The sequence below is a fragment of the Malus domestica genome, chromosome 03 (assembly GCF_042453785.1).
Source record: "Malus domestica chromosome 03, GDT2T_hap1".
NCBI lineage: Eukaryota > Viridiplantae > Streptophyta > Magnoliopsida > Rosales > Rosaceae > Malus > Malus domestica.
This window is the reverse complement of record NC_091663.1, coordinates 16887539-16909854: the sequence shown is the minus strand read 5'-3', so window position 1 is coordinate 16909854 and position 22316 is coordinate 16887539.

Genomic DNA, 22316 nt, shown 5'->3' with positions numbered 1-22316 from the left:
AAAGTATGTCAACGGTTCAAAGTATAAAAATAAATTATTGAATCATTAATGTCCAAAAGTGATCCTCAGGTCAATAATTTTGGATTCATTATCAGATTAATATACTGCATGTCACTTTTAATTAATTCAATAGATCAGGACCAAACGGGATCGATCGTGGAAGCAAGAATAATAACATTCGGGTTAAAATGATTTAAAATGCCAAAAATTAGCATTGGATTCGAAAAACCATAGCCCAAAAGGATTTGGGCTTGGGTGCCATGAGTAGGGCAAAGCCCTAAAGGCATATGGGTCTTGAGTTTGGCTGCAGAGCAGCCCACATGTGGCTACAAGCCATAGGCCGAGAGACTAGGAAGCCCAACAGCAACAACTGATGGCGTTAAGGCCGAATTATGGACATAGAATAGGCCCAGCAAAAGCTGGTCGTGTGTTGGTCCATGCCCAACCAAAGTTGGGTTCGGGTCGAGGCGCAAAACAAAGCCCAACAGCCTAATGTTGATGGAAATTTGGGCCGAGTACATTTGCACAGGTCAAAGGAAGGTTGCAAGCTTCCATTTAGATATGGGCTGGGCTTCGGGCCTGAGTTAAGTCAACCAGGCTGAATGGCCTGGTGTGTCCATGTGCTCACAGCAAAGCCTAGAAGGTTGCTGCCATGGTCCAGATGTCATAACGACATCGTCCTGGTGCCATGCTCGACCCGGCTAGGATGCAGGCCAGCGCGGAGGATGATGGTGGTTCCACGGTGGTGTTGCAGTAGCCGTGCCTCATAATTCCCAGTTTTGTTTTTTTCAAATTTTCTAGGGTTTGAAAAATCCCTAACATGCTTCTAATTTATTTATATGCTTTGACTCACAATTCTACATTGCAATTTAATTGCGTAATGCATCAAACATATATATATATATATATATATATAGGCATATATGAAACGTATACAATATATATATATATATATATATATATATCATAAGGAAAATATAAACATAGGTGTTTCATGCATCATGGAGAATATTTTCATTCTTCAAGGTCGTTTCAAATATCTTCTTTTATTTTAAGCGTACTTGATTAGCAGAAAACAAATAAGCGCCTTTGAATTTTGTGAAGATAACCTCTACCTACGATCCGCCATTTCCTCAGCTTCTGGTAAGAGCATGATGATAACGTGTTGTATGCCTATTTAACTGAGCTATTCTAAGGGAATATAGAGAGGGGGCCGTCAACAATGAGAGAAAGAAGAGAGATTTAATTGTGTGGTGTGTTGTATCACCCCAATGTGCATTTATTTATAGTAGTAGGATAGGTAAAATCCTTACCCTTTTAAAATTATTACTCTTAATAGGTAATCAACTCCTAATAGGAATATAAGAGATATTCCTATATTTACTAGGATTTACACAATCACATTCCTATTCTAAATATGACATCAACAAATTGATATATTTATTCTATGATACGGTTTCAAGTTGTGGTTCATTCAAAAACACTTTTTTTTTTTTTTTTTTTTTTTTTTGTGAATTCTCTGATGTCCATTGTTGATATCCTTTGGCCACCAAATCAAATATTTCGAATGCTTCCTTAGCTGATAGAGATGAGAACAATCCCCTACTAATGCTGCTAATGCATTAACATGACTCTTAGATGTAGGATTAAGTCCGAAAAAAAGGTTTATCTGAGTATTAGTGTCGATGTAGCATGTGGACATTTCATATATATCTCTGTATATCTCTTCCATGATTGGTGAAACTTCTCGTTTGGCTTCTGCAAAAATGTTATAATCTCTCTCTTGTTATTTAACGTCTTGGATGTAGGATAATATTTGTTCAGAAACTTTGTACGCAATTGCTGCCAAGTAGTGATACTATTAGCTGGGAGGGTGGCCTTTTTCTTTAGAGTGAATGGAAAAAGACGGAGCTTGATAGCCTCAGCAGAAAAACCCTGATCATAATATTTTGGCATTAATGTGCATATTGGGATCCTCGTTTAGCAACCCACAAAAAATAGGTCAAATTTCAAGCATATGGTGCTTGATCTCGAAAGCATCACCTTGTTCCTTGTCCGGATACACAATACATCTCAGGAAGAAATTGGCACAGGCCTCCAATGATTCTCTGAGTGGCCGGCATGTTGGTGGTAATGCCAAGGCCATAGCCTTGCTGTCCGTAAAAATCAGCAAACAGGTATTGCAGAAAAGTTCCATCTCCACAATTAGGGGTGGAAAAAAATCCCGATCTCAAACCAAAAATTTCCCAAGCCGAAATTCCTAAAATTTAGGATGCTATCCCAAACCAATCCCAAAATTTTGGTATGAGATTTGGGATTGGCTTCTCGATATTTTGGAAATTCCATACCGAACCAAAAATATATATTATTAATTATTATATATATTTACACATATATGATATATATATATATATATATATATATATATATATATTAGGGACTTGTTATTAGCACTTCAAAAATCTCATTTGACCCTTCAAACTTTCTATAATTAGAAAGAAAAATATACTTGTGAAGAGTGTAGAATGAGATTTTTGGAGTGCTAATAACAGTTCCCTATATATTATTCTTTTATAATTGATGCTAGTAGTTTCTAATTCATGCTCTACAACCTGTAATGCCCTACACCTTGCATATTTTTCATGTTCTGTTTGATATTCATTTAGATTTTATTATTGATGTTGTCATGGTTGATGATTTTAGAAGACTTGATTCTTTTGTCTCTCAACAGATTGCCAAAAGGGTTTAATTAATTTGAATTTTGACTCTAATAAAAACAGTCAGGCATGCCAGTGTTCGATTAAATGGTAGTGTGAATGAAATGACTTTCCTAGTTCATGAATGTGGTCTTGAATTATTTGAAGAATAATTCATAATTTCATATTTTAATTTGGGATTCCCAATTTGTCCCAAACTCTCGAAAATATATCGGGATTCCCAAATATTTGGTTTGGGATTGGTCTTCAAATTCTCATCCCGAAAAATTTCGGTTTGGAATCGGGATACTAGTTTCGGTTCGGTATCCCATACCGAACCACCCCTATCCACGATTGTCACCCCACTCCCTTTTTCTGTATTTTTTTAATATATGATATGGTTTCAAAATTGCGGTTCATTAAAAATAATCCATTTATTCTTTAATTCCTTCTCCCTTCTAATATAAATTGAAGTAGTAATATTGTTTGTAATAAAATAAAATTATTAACTAGGGTGTAAAAAATCCACTCTTATAAAACTGTACAGAATATAAATACGAAACATGTAACTCATATGTACAAAGTTAACAATTAATAAAAACATTATAACGACTAAGTGAGAATTTACATACAAACTGAAAAATTAAAGCAAAACAAAATAATAACTGAAATGCTAGAAATATAAATTGAGGCCGGGCATAAGCTTCACTCATCACCTTTTCACTTGATATTGAGTACAATATTTATCAAAATGAAAACTTTAAACAATTTTATCATACTTATTTTTATTTTGGTTTTCATCACAACTAGTCATGTAAACGCTAAGTGGTTTCATAAAAGGATAATGGGTGTCCAAATAAACAACCATATACATGACGGGACAAAATTGAAGGTTCACTGTAAAACGGGAGACGATGATTTTGGCCTTCACATTTTGGAAGATAACCAAGAAGTTCATTGGGAACTTTCCCCTACTTTCTGGTATAGCACATTGGTTTACTGCTATGTGCAATGGAGAAACTCACCATGGTACCGTTTTGATGCCATTAGAATGGATGCGGATTGGGGGTGCGATCACTGTTATTATTCCATGGACCCCGACTATAAATTGTGGCTTTGGCATTGGGTAGAAGGAAATCATATATGGACTGAAGTTGCATTACACCAAATATAACAGAAAATAAAAAGAAAAATAATTTATGAACACATTGTAATAATTCTTTGTCTTGATTTTAAATAATGATTGTAAGGGGCTAGTAACCCAATTTATTAAGAGCATTCTCACTTGCAACTAATGTCTCGGGTTGGAATTCCCCCTCTTTTAGTTTAATAAGTATTTAGAATACAATAATATTAAATTGTCAACATCATTAACGTGAGTTAAACTTTAAAACTATTACTTACAATTGGAAAACCATATCGGATATATGGTAAAGTCTACTCAATCTTCAAAGAGTAGGACTCTGTTTAATTGGTAGAAAATTATAAAATGGGGTAAAGTATGAGAATGTGGTTCTATTACATATGATGGTTGGTTAACTTTGGAAAGAAAAATAAAACTAAAGAATCAATCAATATTGTAGACACTTGTGAAAACATAAATTAACCACATTTAATAGAAGAATGACACGTGAACTTTAAGCTTGCTATGATGGTTTTACCTTTGATGTCATGAACAGACTACAAAGTACCTCAAGGGATGTAGTTTATGCCTGCCCTATGAGTACAATACCTTCGAGCCACCATGGTGCCCATTAAGCCCATTGTGTCTTGCCACTGAGCCATACCCAACCCAAGGTGGTAGGAAGCCGATTTAGGTGTTCAGCGCTCCTGTGATTCAACCAACAAGGGACCTTTAGGACTGACTACTTGTAAGTTGCATGCGTAGATTGGTTTGCACCATCACTAGTGTGGTAGCAAAAATCCGTCATCTTCAACAATAGGTTTAGGGTTTTGACCTACACATGATGGCTTCCTATTAGCCAAGGTGCATCATCTGTAAGATGGACGACGAAAGAATATTCCTAAGATATCAATTAGTAGAAAATATCTTGATATAATGGTGGAAGTATCTGTAATTGATTGTGATAGGGATTTCTTACTTGATTGAGTTGATCTTCAATTAGGACTGTATTAAAGATGGGATTTAATAATTAACCTTATCTTTAATAACTTTAACTTTTTCATGCCACGAGTAGGGAAGTTTTGAGCAATTGTCTCAGTTGCTTGAACCTTCAAGGATGCTAAGCTGCGCGTGAGAATAGTTGAGGATTCTGCCCATTTAATGAGGACAATCTTGTCTTTCTTGAGAAAAATTCCATGTGTCTTCTTCTAGATTTCTAGGATATTTCAAGCTCCACAACTAGCAAAACATAGTGGCCTGCCTAGGATGGCCTGCAACCTCTCATTCGAGCTGCTTTCAAGGGTTCAAGTTTGTAAATAGCTAAGTCAAATAGAGAAATCAGTAGTCACCACTTACTACTTAGAATTTACTCTGTTCAATTTCTCTCAAACTACTTTTCTTAGGCATCAAAGGCCCTTTGGCAGACACCCTACTAATTTTTGGGTGTTAGCCAATTAGGATAACCCCAAATGAGTATGAACAATAACAAAGAAATTAAATAGAAAAGTATTTTTTGCACAACTTTATTATGGAACTAACGGTGTTTATTATTCTTCACATTTGATTTCGTCAATCTAACCTTGTACAATATTTCCAATAAAAAATTGGTACTTTCATTAAGAGATCTAAATTACACTCGGGATGGGCAAACTATCCCCCGGATTACAAAATTGAACACTTACACTTACTTGGGGTGTTGAATTCTGTGGAGCCAAAATAATCTCAAAAATCCTAGAGGCGACACATGGACTTTTAGCCAAGGAAGACAGGATTGCCTTTATTAAATGAGTAGGGCATATTTATATTCCCCACGCTCAACTCAGCATTTGTCGACATGCAGGGAGCGAACTAGGACTGCTCAAAGCTCCTCTACACGTGGAAATAGTCAAAGGCATTAAATTATCACTAACTCCTATCATTAATACATTTCTCAATTGAAGACAAACTCTTTCATGTAAGCAATCTCAATCATATTTATTCTGGGATATCTTCACAATTATTCCCAAATATTATTTACACAATACCTTGGGAATATTCTCACAAAATCTAACCGTAAAAACCAGCCACTCTCCCTGTAAATACCCTATTTCTCCACCAAACATGGATAAGGTTTTCTATGCACAAAAAACCCTAAACACTTACTATTTTCAAAGAAATTTAGGTATCGGAGAGCCTTGGCCGAAACACCCCCGGCGCCCCCGCCCCCAAGTCACTTATCGTGGGCGCATGATGATTTGTTGTGTGGGATATTATCATCACATGGACGCTTGAAGAAACATAACAATTCTCTCAATTTCTGTATTACAGTTTCTTCTCTATTTTGAGGTCACAACTGATGCTCTTTTGTAAGCCACTAAATTATTCTCCTCTTCTCCCCTTGCCTCATGACACACTTTTTATTTATTTATTTATTTATTTTGTACCACTAAGAAGATGAAAGTCTAAGAAATTATATCAAGCGATTCCAAACGGAGTTGACTAAAATTGAAGGACCTGACACCAGGCTCTCTGCTACAACATTCAAGAGATGGCCATACGTCGAATCGGAGTTGAGCAAAAATTTGGGAAAAAAGTACGATCACATTACTTTGGGGGAATGTTTTGTAAAATCAGATGACATAACCGCTGGGGATGGCGAATACAGAAAGAAGATCAAGGAAGCTGATGACCGTTCCTGAACTGACAGAAGCACACGAAAGTGATTGGAGTTTGTAGGGTGAGAAACAAAAAATTACAAACTCCCTTCCAGATTGTGGATGCAAATTTCCGCCTTCTTCCTCTTGGACAAAATTGCACCTACAAAACAATTAACACCTTCGGGTCAAGGCCAAGAGCCTCACGCGCCCACGATGAATGGGGTGGCTTTGGCCGAAAAACCTCCGATGCCAAAGTTAGAATTTAGAGAGAAAAGTATTTGGAGAGTTTTCGGGAGTTTTGTAAGAGTATGGAACTTAGCTTTTTAGAAGAAATAGGGTCATATATATAGGGAATGGGGTGTGGCCGGCCTTTAAGTGTGTTTTGGGGTGTTATTTGGTGATTCAATTAGCAATTAATATATTAATTAGGTATAAATATATTAATTGGCTAATTATCATAATAAAATAAATGTTTTGGGAGGTTTTTGGAGGTTATGGAATGAGGATGGATGAGACAAATTTGAACTTGTTACCTATTTTGGGTACTCTTGATTTGGTTGATGGATGATTCTCCACTGCTCGCGTGTAGGAGACCCGGTATGCCTTGAGGGTAAATTTGTCATCTTCACCCAAAAATCCACGTGTCGCCTTGTGATTATATTTGGCTCCGCAAATGCCCCTACACCTGTTGGGCTGCTCGTAGGAAAGGGCAGCAGGTGTAAAGATCTTCTTGCTTTAGGAAACGCATGACTACTTCCTATTTTGATGTAGATTCCCTCTTTAATAGGAAATTGGGTCCTTCTAGGAAAGTGAAATAAATTTCTCTCGAAGCCTATTTAAGTCTACCTTAAGTGGGTTATTAAATCAACTTTGGAGAGCGATTTATTCTACCCTACAAGAGAGAGAGAGCGCTTAGAGGATATTTGTTCCCCCTCTTCTAGCAATCTTCTACATCTTGCCCGTGCAAAGGACCGTCTTTCGTTGATTTCTTCGTCTTCTCCATGCCGCACTGACGTAAGAAAAATTTAATTCTTTCTTGTCTTCTTCTTGGGAGGTGCTGCCACGGGGCAGCCATCAGGGTGGTACGGCGTGTCGGCTAGTAGGGGCCAGGAATCGGCTTGTCATGGGCCAAAGAGGTGTTGTGGCAGGGGCCATTGCTTGTGCTGCTCGGCTTGATTGAAGCCAAGGATTAGCTCGGCATGGGTCGAGGAAGTGGTGTGGCATGGGCAACGGTTTAGGCTGCCATGTTTGGGCTGCTTGCCAAAATGATTAAACTGCTTAAGTTTGATTTCTCAACTGCCGTAGATAGAGCAGTCAAGGATAAAGATACCAAGATCGGAGTTGCTGAAGATAAAGTGTCGGATGAGTGAACTGTTAAGTGCAAAAGTGGTTGCTGCCCTTGACCATTTGCTGCCTAGTTGATCTTCAAGCATTTGATCGTTTAAGGTATGTGGCCTTCTCGCACTGGAGAGCTTACCCAGATGAGTGTCGGGGAATTAGTTTACCCTTTCGCACTAAAGAGCAATTAGTTTACCCTCTCGCACTGGAGAGCAATTAGTTTACCCTCTCGCGCTGGAGAGCAATTAGTTTACCCTCTCGCACTGGAGAGCAATTAGTTTACCCTCTCACGCTGGAGAGCAAACCCATATGGGTGTCAGGGAATTGGTTTACATTCTCGCACTAGAGAGCAATTAGTTTATCCTCTCGCGCTGGAGAGCAGACCCTTTTGGGTGTCGGGGAATTGGTTTACCCTCTCGCACTGGAGAGCAATTAGTTTATCCTCTCGTACTGGAGAGCGAATCCGTATGGGTTTTTAGCAGTCGTTATGGACAACAGTTGAGCCATGCTTATGAATAACTTCTTGAATCTTCATTGAGAATAATGAAATAAATTAACTGTGTTGGAAGGTAGAAACTGCATAACAAACTAGATAATCTTCGGCTTGTGAGGCCTTGTTTGTCGAGCTGCTTGAGACTTCAAACTTATATGGAAAAAACCCAAACGAGGTTTCGGGGGTGATGGAGACTTCCCCTGCTTGTGTAGGTTGTTTCGTTGACTTGTCAAGATACTCGTCCCATCGGCCCTCATTTGTCAGCTTCTCAAGATACTGCTTCTACTTCTGGCAACCGTTAGTAGTGTGGCCTGGTCCTTGATGGAATGCGCAATACTTTGTATGATCCAGCCTGGTAAAATCGCTTTTCATGGGTGGCGGCAATTCGAACCAAAGTTTGTTCTTGAGCTTACGGAGAATTTGGCCGATTGGAACTGTGAATTTGATGATGTTTCAGGCACTGAGTCTTCTCTGGTTGGGGAACATTCCATGTGATTCTTTTCCGACTCATTTTTGTTAGACTGCTTGGCCTCGTCCCATAGTGCATGTTTTTCTGCTAAAGCATACGAAAACATACGAAGCTGCTAGGGTCAGTTCTTCTCCCATGATTAGTTTTCTGAATAAAGGATGTTCAGTGGGAAGTCCATTTCTGAATGCTGCCGTTACTATGACTTCGTTGCAACTAACAATCTTAGCCTTCTCCGTTTTGAATCTCTTGACATAGTCGCGAATTGCCTCCTAATAGTCTTTTACGATGATGAAGAGATGGTCGGATGTTATTTTGATTGAGCGGTTAGATGAATACTCCAAGCTCTTTGTTCTTGGAACTCCTTGAGCGTAATCTCCCTCCTTGCTTCCTCCACCTTGCTAGAATGAGTGCTCCTTGGTTCTCCTATAGTCTCCAAGGTTGAAGACCTCTAAAGATCCACACCCACTAGTGTAGTGAGATGGATGGAGGAATAACCAAAAGGGAGAGAAGATGATTAGCTAAAATCTCCCTTATGGTGGCCGGCCTTTGTGTGGGAATTTAGAGAGAGAGATATTTTCTTCTTATGTGAAAAGAACACACAAAAACCCTAATGAAACTTTTTCACTAAAAGTTCCTTTTATATCTCAAAGAAAGTTAGCCAACCACTTGACTCCCTCTCTCTCCCTTTCCCTTTATTTGGCCAGCCCCTTTGTGTTGTTTGGGCTTTTGGGCTTTTATTATTTCAAGTCATCCTATGCTTGAATAAAAGGACCTAATGGGTTTGGGCCCAATGGGCCCAAATGAACCCGAACTTTTTTTAAGCCCAAAACGATCTTTTATCGCTTTTATGATTTCTTTAGACTTTCTAATTAATCACAACACTTAATTAATCCAATGAATTATTTCCATCATCCATTAGTTGTCTCACTAAAAGAGTGTATCAGTGTACAATCATTTTAGGTTCTAATTAGCAAGGCAGTGAGGTGATTGACACCAATCCAATTGATTATATTTAATCCAATCACTTAGTGAATTAAAACTTACTTTTAATTCTCCTTCTTCTTTGATGACTACTTATTTAATCATCTAGAAGAACTCACAAGCCATGAGTGACATCTAACCATATATCATGGCTACCCAAGCTAATGTAGAATTTGTTCGGAGAACCTATTCAGTTGGAATTACAATGTAATTCGATCATTCTCTAAAACAATACTCACAATCATATTACTAGGGTATGGATATTTAATGTCAAACCCCTAATATGATTATTCCATGTTATATGATTCAATTGAGTCGTACAGGAACACTTTCCTTTATTAAGCTCGATACTTCGGCCGAAGATTCCCGAATCATATCTTAGAGTATTCATCCTCTCATAACGAGGATTAGAGATCCCTTGTTAATCATTCACATGCCTCTGAGAATAAATCATTGACCCTAATAATGCATAGAACACACCCAAGATGAGGTGTGGTCACGTCTCATTATCAAAATGATCAGCAACGTATCCCCAAGACAACTATGATGTCTCAGGTCAAAGGATTACTTACACTATTCTAACCATTAGAGTTACTTGCTTGACATGTGAGTAGACCTCCATGCAAGTACTCTCATTTAATTGTGTTCGGTGAACTCATTCCCTTAATGAGCACCTACATACCTGTCTTAGTATCACTACACGAATGGGATAAGACTTTCCATCCTTCCAATTGAAAGGGACATAGTATGTACTGGTCTATGCATTGTCAGTATCCCTCTGACAATCCTATGACCAGGAACCTTTTTAGACATGATGGTTATGTGAAGAAGGTCTCTGTAGTCTAACATCATTAGATTACTTCTTCCATCGATCCATTGTCCATGGATTCACTATTTAGGACATATATCGTTTATTGAGTTAGTCCTAATTAGTATCTTTGTCTTTTGATGTATAAGAGTCATCTATACACACATTTATTGTCCTGAAAGGTTTCTTCCAAAGATTGACTTTCAGGGCATATCTCCAACAAGGAACTCAAATTAACACTACAACCTTGTGAGACTTGAGCTTAAACGTTTATTTGGAGAGTTAATAATTTGTGCATTCTTGTTTTCTAAAGTCATTGCATGATCTCATTATTCTTTGCTTGGTTACTACTTAGAAGGTGTTTCATCATTTAGTTCCAAATGCTAGAACTCATGCCCATTTCATTCAAAGCATGCTATTGATTTGCATAACACATATTAAAGATGAAGTTGTGTAGTGACCACCACCAAAGTCAAATTTCCATGTATCCTACTTCATTATATGTTTAAGTTTAACCCTGTTAAGCCTTGTGTAGCCTATGTTATTTGTTAACCCACACTATCCTCACCTAGCCTAGATTAGGACCATCCATACCCTTGTTCTTGAAGCATAGTAAAGCATGACTCAAAATGAATTCCTTTTGATTAATGTATTGCAGAAAACAAGTGTCGGGGAAGTAATTCTTGTTGTGTGTGTGTGCCAAAGTCCTTAATAAGGCACGGGTAGGAAAGAAAAAGAAAAAGAAAAAAAAATTCGTGGAAAATAGAATGAAAAGAAGAAAAGTTGTGAAAAAGAGCTTTAAAGTGTTCTTTGTTGAAGAAAGGGTCCAAAAACATTGAATTCGGCCCTAAGTGTTGCATGAATCTTCCCTTTGTATTTAAAAGTTGATTCTGCATTCTAGAGTGAATTCCAAGTGTCGATTTCATTACTTTGCTTGCTATCACTTTAAGAACGTTTGTTACCCCTATCCTTCCTTTGTTAGCCATTACTCCCAAGCCCCGTTACAACCCTTGACTTCTATCTTGAGTGTTATGTGTTTCAATTTGTGGATGAAAAGAAGAAAAGTTGTGAAAAAGAGCTTTAAAGTGTTCTTTGTTGAAAAAAAGGGTCCAAAAACATTGAATTCGGCCCTAAGTGTTGCATGAATCTTCCCTTTGTATTTAAAAGTTGATTCTGCATTCTAGAGTGAATTCCAAGTGTCAATTTCATTACTTTGCTTGCTATCGCTTTAAGAACGTTTGTTACCCCTATCCTTCCTTTGTTAGCCATTACTCCCAAGCCCCGTTACAACCCTTGACTTCTATCTTGAGTGTTATGTGTTTCAATTTGTGGAGTTTGAATTTGGTATGAGCATATGGTGTCACTAGTTCTCGCATCTAAGTAGTAGCATTTCATTCATGAGATCATATTTAAACATGCTTATTAACTCCAGAAATTGCATTCTTTGTTGTAACATATGTGAGTACTAGTCTTTCATGTTTACATCAATCTTCTCACATATAACTAGTGTAGGGTGTGCAGTCAGAAAATGTGTGTGAAAATAGAGAGTATCTAGTAAGGAATTGAGGGAATTCTCTAAGGCATGTTACTACATTCAAAATGTTGTTTTAATTGATTAAATGTGAACTAGTGAATGGTGATTATGATTAAGTATGCTCGAGCGTAAGGATTGCTTAAATCTATGTAAGTGATGATCTTTAGCATGTCATGTTTCATTAAAAATCCCTGAGGCAAATGTTGGAAGGTCTAGGTTATGTTTGGTTTGTTTGGTTTTTTTTTTTTTTTTTGCTCGAGGACTAGCAAAAGCTAAGTGTGGGGGAATTTGACAGGAGCATATTTATGCGACTTAGTTAGCTTGTTCTTATGCATTTATGTTGTTATTTCTTAGTCAATTATGTATTTTAAGCTATTTTCGTGTGTTTAAAGGTCCTAATAACAAAGTTGGCAAGAAAGTGCATTTTGGTGCATTTTGGAGTATTTTTTAGCCAAGATTGGATAGTGCAAGCATGGAGACATGAGGATGGACGTTTTTGAAGATTAGAAGGCTGGAAATCAACATGTGTGTGTGCAAATGTGTTGATTTTGGGCTGAAATGGTGAAGAGCATGTGTGTGCACATGCAAAGACAACATGCATACACACACATGCAAACTGCACGGCACATGGGCAAAGAGAAAGGCACACCATGGACAGCTTGGCATGGGCAGAAAAGGTGTGGATTAGTGGCTGAAATGATGAAGAACATGTGTGTGCAAGTGTAACAGCTGGTACATGTGGAAATAAAGAGAGAAAACAGCAAGAAAGGCAAGGCATGGGCAACAGAAAATAAAGAATAAAGGAGTGGAAATGATGATTAGATGATAGCAAACACACATGCAAAGAGGAAAGAAAGATGGACAACAACATTCACACATTCATTCCCACATTCACAAACAAATTCAACCATTATTCCTTCCCCTTGTCGTGACCTACACCTATTTATCCACCCACTACACCCATTAAATCCACTCATTACAACTCCATACACTCCTCTCCCTAGCCTATAAATACATTCACCCTTCACCATAACAAGGAGATCCATCCTAGCCGTGAGCACCTTACATTCATCCATATATTCCCACATCCCATTCCCTTGCCATGGCACTCATCTAACCAAAAATCAAACACAAATCCATACATTCCCTTCCCCTTGCCGTGACATCCATCCAACCTAAAAACATTCATAACCTTTCCATATATCCATACACATCCTTAGATACTTGTGCTGCAACAAGGTGGTGAAAACGAAGGTCCTTGGCATTTCAAGCTTGAAACTTTGGAGCGTTTTAGGTGTACTTTATTCTTGCTTTCAATATCTACTTTGTTATTTTCTAATTTTGTTGCAATTATGAGTAACTAAACCCCTCTTAGCTAGGGGGGAATTCAACTGCTTGATTGTTAACTTATTCGTGTATATTTATTAAGAGTGCACATTTAGTTTGCATGCATGAATATGATGCTAGCGTATAAGGGAGTTTCACCTAATAGTTACAAACTTATATTCACAAGTAGTGGAGGTCGTTTATAAACGATCGCGTTAAATGAATTCTTGGCAGGAGTTTCATGCTCATCATAGTAATGAATGCCTCGTCAATACTTATAGTTTTCATAATGCTTAATGATCTTTGATTGTATCTTTATTGTGTTGTTCACGTAAAGGACTTTTGAAGAATGCTTGAATTGTTGTATGCGCTTTCCCATCCAATTCAATAACTTAAGGAGAACTTGAAGGTTAATTTAAGCGGACTTAATTAACCTAGGGTGTTGAGTTTCATGATTTATCGAAAGAACAACTGAAAATTCGTTTATGTGCAAGTGTGTCATGTGTTGAGAAGAACCCTCTAGCTAGCCTATCATCCATAGTTTACCCAAATTCGTCCAAACTCTGTTTTAGTTTACAATCTGTTTGTTTTGGTTTCAAATTCGTCAAAATCAAATCCCCCTTTACTTTAAAAGTGTTTTATTAGTCAAAATCTGTTTTGAGTTGTGTTTTTAAGTGTCTTGAGTCAAGTTAGTGAAGGAAATTTTGTGAAACACATGTTCATTTAAGCAACATCTATAGCATGCAATTAACAATTAAAAGGCAGAATCATGCTTGCATGCACTTAAAAACAAAACATTAACCATGAAATTCAAAGCCTAGTAGATTGGTGAACCAAGATTCAACTCAAATCAAAGTGAGTTGAGAAATATATACCTTTGTAGATTCCTCTTTGCATCTAAAATCTATGGATTTGGATGGAAGAATAGGTTTCTCCAAGTTCCCAAAATTGAGAACCTCTAAGTATCTTCACCAAGGTTAGATTAGAGAAGAAATGAGTGACCATGGAGTATTAGGATTGCTAGATACACCCTCCAAGGGGGCCGGCCTCCTAGAGAGAAAAGAAGAGACATATTATCTCCAATTTTCTCCAAAAGAACCCCTTAATGAATTTTAGGCTATAGAGTTCTTTATATAGTCACTTCTTTAAATGACCTAAAGAACCAAAAACCCTAATTCAATACACATGGCCGGCCATATAAGGGATATGGGCTTTTGGGCCTTTGTGAATCTTTATTCATTAAATTGTCATACAACTTAAGTCAATGGGCTTGACGTTCGAAGCCCATTGGGCCTTAAGGTCCAAAACTATCCCGAGGTCTTTAACGAACTTATTCGTTTGATTAATTAACATATTAATTAATCCTTGCCATAAATAATTAAACCATTTAATTATTCTTACTCATCTCCATTGTTTCTTCAATCTCCACCTTACACGGTGTACGATCCATTAGGTTCCTTTTAGCGAGGCAGTGGGAAATTAAAACCATTTCACATCGATTGCGAATTGAAACTTACTTTCAATTCTCCCTTTAGTGATTATACACGTTTAGGGCTTCCACAAACCATGAGTGACACCTAGCAGCATATCATGGTTACCCAAGCTAATCAGAAGAGGTGAAGAACCTATTCAGTTTAGGATTACAAATGCAATACAGTCTTTCTCTAATACAATACTCTTGACCACATTGTTTGGTTTCATATTTTATTCATGTCTACTATCCAATGTGATTCGTGTGCTTATATGATTACCTTGAATGTGATTTGGAACGCCTTCCTAAATCTCATTCATACTCTGGCCAGAGATTCTAAATCATATCATAGAGTATTCTCCCCCAACGGTTTGAAGGTTAGAGATCCCTTGTTGCGCATTCACTTGCCTCCATGGCTAAGTGGCTTAACCCCAACGATGCCGTGGACACCCTCCTGATGGAGTGACTTTGACATAATCAAAGATTAAGGACTTAACCACAAGACAACTATGATGCCTCAAGTCAAAGAACTACTTTGCATTATCCCAACCATGAGTTCTCATGTGACATGAGTATGAGAACTCCTCGTTGATCGTGTTCAGTGGACTTATTCTCTATTGAGCACCTACGTACTTGTCTTGATGCCACACACACCAATGACTCGAGACTAGTCACTCTCCCTGAGAGAAGACACAGCACGTACTGATCTTAACGGACTGTCAATGCCCAATTGGCAATCCTATGATCAGGAACGTTTAGGATGTGTCTACGAAAGAATGGTCTCATGAATCTAACTTCTTTAGATTGCATTCTCCCAATCACATATTCCTTGGACTTTATCGTTTAAGCATATAACATTTATATGAGACGGCTTAAACAATAATCTTTGCCCTTGATATTAAACTAGATTAGTTTAACATGTGAAATGTCCGTAAAGTATCATCATATGATTGGTTTTAGGGCACATTTCCAACAATCTCCCACTTGCACTAGAGCCAATCAGTTTGATTATCAGTGATGATACCTCTTCTGTAGTCATTTAAAAAAAAATGGCTGAGTAGTAGGCCTAGGTAATGGATATCTATATGTTATCCATAGAAGCAACCTTGAGAATATCGACGTCACCATTATACATGATTCTCAATCATGTGGTTCTGTCTCTCATATGAGTTCGGATCTTGATGAGACCTTGATTCCCTGGCTTGAGCTATCGCCCCATTAGTGTCATAGTGTCGATACCCTAGATACACTTTCTGGTTGGAACCGAATAGAGAGTTCATAAATGAACTTTCTCATCCAAACAACATTGTTGTAAGCTTCTATATGGCAATATATTTTGCATTCATAATGGAACACACTAAAGTCATTACTTTAATGTTTCCATCCAAATATCTCTTTAGTCATAATAAAGAGATATCCGTTTATCTCTTCATTCATAATGAAGAAACATCCAATCATGGTTTAGATTCATAATCTAATACATTTACGCTTCCATTACGTTACTCTAATTCTTCCTCGATCTTTGAGGAATTTATCCTTTAGTATTTCTTAAATACTTAAGGACTCACTTGACAGTTGCCATGGTTCTGATCCTGGGCTTGCTGATATCGTCTTGTACCGTTCTAGGTACAACTCATATCAATGTTTTTCATACAATATGAAATACATAAATCACATTCTGCTTACGCATAAAGGATTCTATTTACGCATTTATTTCTTTGGGAGTCAAAGAGTACGTTCTCTTTGAAAAGAGCAACTTCTTAGTCTCACTAGAGTTGTCATTTTGATTGAAGTTCATCATCATATGAGAAACTTCCTATCATCTTTTGTCTATATTTAAGGCTTGATATAATCCAATTATATCCTAAAATCTCTCAATATAGATTTCCATCCCATGTATATAGACAATGTCTCCCATATACATTCTATCTTTATAGAATGTTTAAAGTCATAACTTTAACAAATGTTTAAAGTCATAACTTTAACGAAGAAGTATTCTTTCCATTTCCAAAATTAATATATCATATATATATATATATATATTCATATATATCATATATATATTTATATATACATACAAATTTAGGAATATGATTAACTCCCACTAATCTTTTGTAAACCTAGTAAACAAAAGATTCATTTACATCTTTATGGGAAATCAAACGATTTGATCTTTCTCTCATAAGACGCTTATAGCTCTCATTAGCTTGCTAAGATCCATGATGGATGGATCTCTACAACTTACATGTCTTGTGATTCATAGTTTTAGACATATATTATCAAGACTATCTTAACAATGGTTTCGGAAACCCATATTATGTCCAAACATTGAATCACCATTTAGTTGTAGCTAGCAATCTTCGAATTAATTGAAACTAAGACTACGTCAAAAATGGTTCCTTCAAAGTCAACCATTCTCTTTGATTGTAGTCACCTTAAGCTACCAATTAGCTATGAAGGTTTCATTATTTCGAGTCAAATGGTACTTTACCATTTCCTTGAGTATATGTCGCATATACACTCAATGTAGTCATAAGGATTTTCATTCTTATTTCTTTCGAATTAAGAGGTGTAACTCTATGACATAGTCATAAAGTTCAAACCATTCAACTGAGACGGTTCATAAATCCTTCTTGACTACTTTGGAGCTTTTGGTATAGGAACTAGGTTGTTATATTTGTTTATTATTATCTTGTCTCTCAAAGAACCATTCTTTGAGTTCTATCCCTCGTTCATTTGCTCTATCTTGGGCAAATCCTAGTGTAGGATTACAATGAACTACCCAACAAACAACATTTGTTAGTTGGTTTATAGAAGTGATATCCAAATGTTAATATAAGGATATCCACAAGATAATTCTCAAACAATTATTGCTTATTAGCACACAACCCCAAATCTTAACATGATTAAGATTTGAATTTCTTTCCAACTACATCTTATGGAGTCATGAAAATTTTGGAAGATCTTTCTAATTGACAATCATATTGTCTTAGAAGTATATATCCTATATATATGGGTAATTGATAACATCCGACGAACTAAATCTTATTCAAGTTCGTTCTTCTCCTAATGGAGAAATCCATTATCTTTTGATGCTTCTTTCCTTGATATCTTTCAAGGAAACTGTTCTAAAGTGTTACCTTATCTTGGATCAAATCTAAGGAGGTAAATACTTTAGACGTCTTACTCATCAACTTACATTTCTTGAATTCTTTGAAACCTTTTGCAAAGTATTTGAACTTGTGTTTATTCAAAATAAACTATAGTCCAACCGAGAGTGATCTTCGTTGAATGTCATATAACATGAGTAGTATTATGTTGTGGACAAGTGCCACTAACATCTAAGTGAATTAACCTCAACAACTTTGTGATTCTTTCTTCTTTCCAAAAGAATAAAGATTCGAACATTTCGCCTCCATACAATTTTAATAAGAAGGTATTGGATCCGGATCTAACGATCCATAGCATCCATCTATGACCAACTCGTAATTTATGTTTTAGAGGTATCACAACTTTAGTTGGGATTAGTCGCTCTCTTGCAACCTTTTGGGTTTTAAGCATCGTTATATTCTAAACAGTTAACACTACCATATCATCTCTACTATAGAGAAAATTAATTAGATTACAATAATCTAATCAATCATTAATAAAGAACAATGTTTTGTCAAACAAAACATTTATCCATCTCTACTATAGTGACGGAATTAAGTTCCTTAAAATTGGAATGTAAAGACAATCTTTGGTTTTTCCAATTTCTTTGGTAGTTCATATGAGGAAGTAAGTACTATCTGCTTTCGCAGAGATCTTTATTTTATTCACGTTCCGAATGTGAAGCACCTTTTCTTCTCTCATATATCTTCTACTTCTTATTAGTCACACTTTTACAACGATTGTAAAACATAGTTACTAATATGGAATCAAGCATTCAAGTAGAAGAACCAACTGTTTTGAACTTTTCAAGAACAATTTACAACACCTTCGAAAGGTGTGTTCTTGACACTTGCAAGACATTTCTTGCAAATACCCCTTCCAATTTCCATCCTTTCATAAAGAAAGTTTGTTCCCTTGGAGTTAATTTTATCTTCTTCATTTGACTTCTCCTTTGACTACAATAGTCATAGTCCCTAAACTCCCACTATCTCTCTTGAAACTTATTTCAATTGTGTTATACACATCAAACAATTTGGAGAGCGTGTGGTTATTGTTCACTATATAGTTTACAATAAACTTAGTGAACTATAAGGATAGGGACACAAAGGTGAAGTCCTTGCCTAGTTTCCGTCTCGTTAAGTGATTTATCACTTCAACACTCAATGATTCAAAATCATCATAAGTCCATGTTGATGGACTATTTTGTCAACCAACCATTATGTTCTAAACATAATTACAAACTTTCAAGAGTTGTTCAAGGCAACTCTCATTTCTTCATACAACAATTTGTAAGTGAAGAATCATGGCACATAAAGTGTCCATGCCCTTGTGCTTACTTCTCAAGTTCCTTGTTCATGTAACAAAGAAACAAGCACTAAGTGTTTGCATTGACTAAGAGTTGTTCAAAGCAACTCCTATTTCTTCATACAACGATTTGTAAGTGAAGAATTATGACATTAAAAGTGTTGTCCTCTTTATGATAGACTTTTTCTAACATATTCTTCTAATGATACATTATCAATAGGAAGATTGTGAGGATTAGACTACTTAGGTACATATACAATCCATTTAAGACAATCTTTGGGATTGTTGTACCAAGTCCGGAAACTAAAGCTTTCGGTTTTTCTTTGTCAAGTTTTGGATAGCGTTTGCAAATATATTGGTAAACAAATACATAACGAATATAAATTGATTGATTTTAAGCCATTTGATCCAGGTCTTTAAATCAAATAGCACCACCCACTATTTTTGGCAAATTCCATATCCCTCATTGGAATTCGAGAGTTTTGGATGAAACTCTTAGTAGGGTATGGGAGACTCACTACTACCAAGCCCACCTCACAATGATATGATGTTGGCTAGCATTAATAATAATGAGAGAGTACGCTTACTCATTTGCATCTCTTGCAAGTACCCATCTTATTTGGCCTCTAGAGAATGTCACCTCACAAAGATATGATGTTGGCTCCATTGCACTTAGTTAAGTCATTCCCACCATGCTTAGTTTGTGAAGGGGTTCAAGAATAGCCTCACAATGATATGATGTTGGCCATCCTCGTTGCCTACACTCACCTCATCAAGTGTGTATATAGACTCCTCCTGAGTATAAGCATGCACTTTGCACTCCCCCATGATAGGGTGAAGGCGGTGTACAAGTCATAAACGATTGGAGCTACCACGGTGGAAGGCCACGAAAGAGTGTTCAAAGCACTCTCACGCTTATCAACTTAATAATGGTTTGGTTGAGGGTTTTAGGTCTCATCACATATAAACATACATTTTAATCTTTATTAAAACAATTTTGGTCCTATTACAACTATTGGTCCATTTGGTTGTTTTTAGTTGTATATAATACTCCCACTATGCTTATAAAACAGTTTTTAAAGCAAGAGTATATGATACTACTAACATAAACTTTGCATTCATTTGATGGACTATATAGTTGCCTTAGGGCCTTAGGATGACTATGAACCTTTGTTTAGATTCAACACGAGCCTAGTGTTGAATCTCGGTCTAGGGATGGTGATTGATTTTAGTTACGCGTTTAATCACATTAAGGCGTGTTGTCTTAGGGGCGTTGGACCCAACTACTTCATTTTCATGCATATCAAATAAAGCAAGAAAGAAGTACTTCAAAGTAAAGGTGCGCTTATGCTCATTACAACATTTGCATAAAACAAATTACTTTAAAGTAAAGAAGAGCTTAAGCTCTTTTACAACATTTGATCAAATCAAATTACAACCAAAATCTAATCTACACATTCCCATGGTTCAAACAAATTTGAAACGGCCTATTGTGGATGCAAATTTTCTCCTCTTCGATCTTGGACGATTTTGCACCTACAAAACAACTAGCACCTTAGGTTAAGGCCAAAAGCCTCACGCGCCCACGATGAATAGGGGGGGGCTTTGGCCGAAGAACCTCCGATGCCAAAGTTAGAATTTTAGAGAGAAATAGTGTTTAGAGTGTTTTGGAATTTTTGCAAGAGATTTGGAATGAGTGTTTGGTAAAAATGGGTGACTATTTATAGGACCAAATTGGTCCACATCTTCAAGAAATGGCCGGCCCTTCCTTTGTGCTTTGGGATGAAATTTGTGGTTTTATTAGCCACTTTATTGGCTAATAAAATATAATAGAAATAAATGGGAAGTTACCCAATTGAATGACTAGCATTATTTGGCTAATAAAGTGGAAGAAATTTGAAAAGGTGTGGAGCAAAGAGAGGGAATGTGGCCGGTCTACTAGGTGGGATTTTAGGGTTTATTTTAGGTTTAATTAGCCAATTAATTGGCTAATTAAATATGAAAGGAAATGTTTTAGTATTTATGGTATTGATTGGCTAATTTAAAAGGGAAGGAAAGGTGGAAAAGGTAGAAAAAGGTGATGGAATAGGCTTTGAATGGGGTAGCCGGCCCTATATCATTTTTTAGGTTTGAGTGGATGTTTCAAATTGATAATTAAGGGATGATTTTAGGAGATATGGGAAGAATATATTATTTAGATAATTAATTAACTAAATAATATATTAGGGAAATTAAGTTTTGGAAATAATTACCTAAAATAAGATAATTTGGAATTGGTTACCTCTTTTGGAGCATTTTTCAATTGGTTGAGGATGATTACCCACTACTTGCGCGTAGGAAATCCCGGTATGCCTCAAGGGTATTTTTGTCCTCTTTCGTTCAAAAGTCCACGTGTCGCCTAGCGAATATTTTTGGCTCCACACCTATCACATAGCTCAATTATTGTAGGGCTTAGGTTCATAATCACCCTTTAATTAATTAACACTTTAACTAATTAAATTGAATGCAACATTTTCATTTGGTTTTTGTATCCATAAAATTGATTTAAATGGAGCTAAACAAAATGAAAATCCAATTCTCATTTAAAGAGACAAAACAATTTTGTTCTCTACTTAATTTGGGTCATCTTGCAATAACCACAACATTTGGGCTATATTGCGAAAACATAAACTTTTGGGGTCACTTTGTAAAAACAAAAAAGTCCACTACTTCATGTAAATACAACTAGAACCCAAAATTTAAACAATGCAAAAACTTCATTAAAGGAGCAAAACAATTTGTCCTTTAGCGTTTTTGGACCTAAACGTAAAAACGTAAACTTTTGGGCCAAAGTGCAATACACAAAAGTATCAAAACTTTATGTAATTGCATAAAAGCCCCAAAAGTACCCTACATGTAGGGTGGCCGGTTTTGGAGAAGGAAAGGAGTGATGTGTGTGTTGATTTGTAGTTTTGACATAAAGCATGCAAGTGGTGTGTGTGAAAGG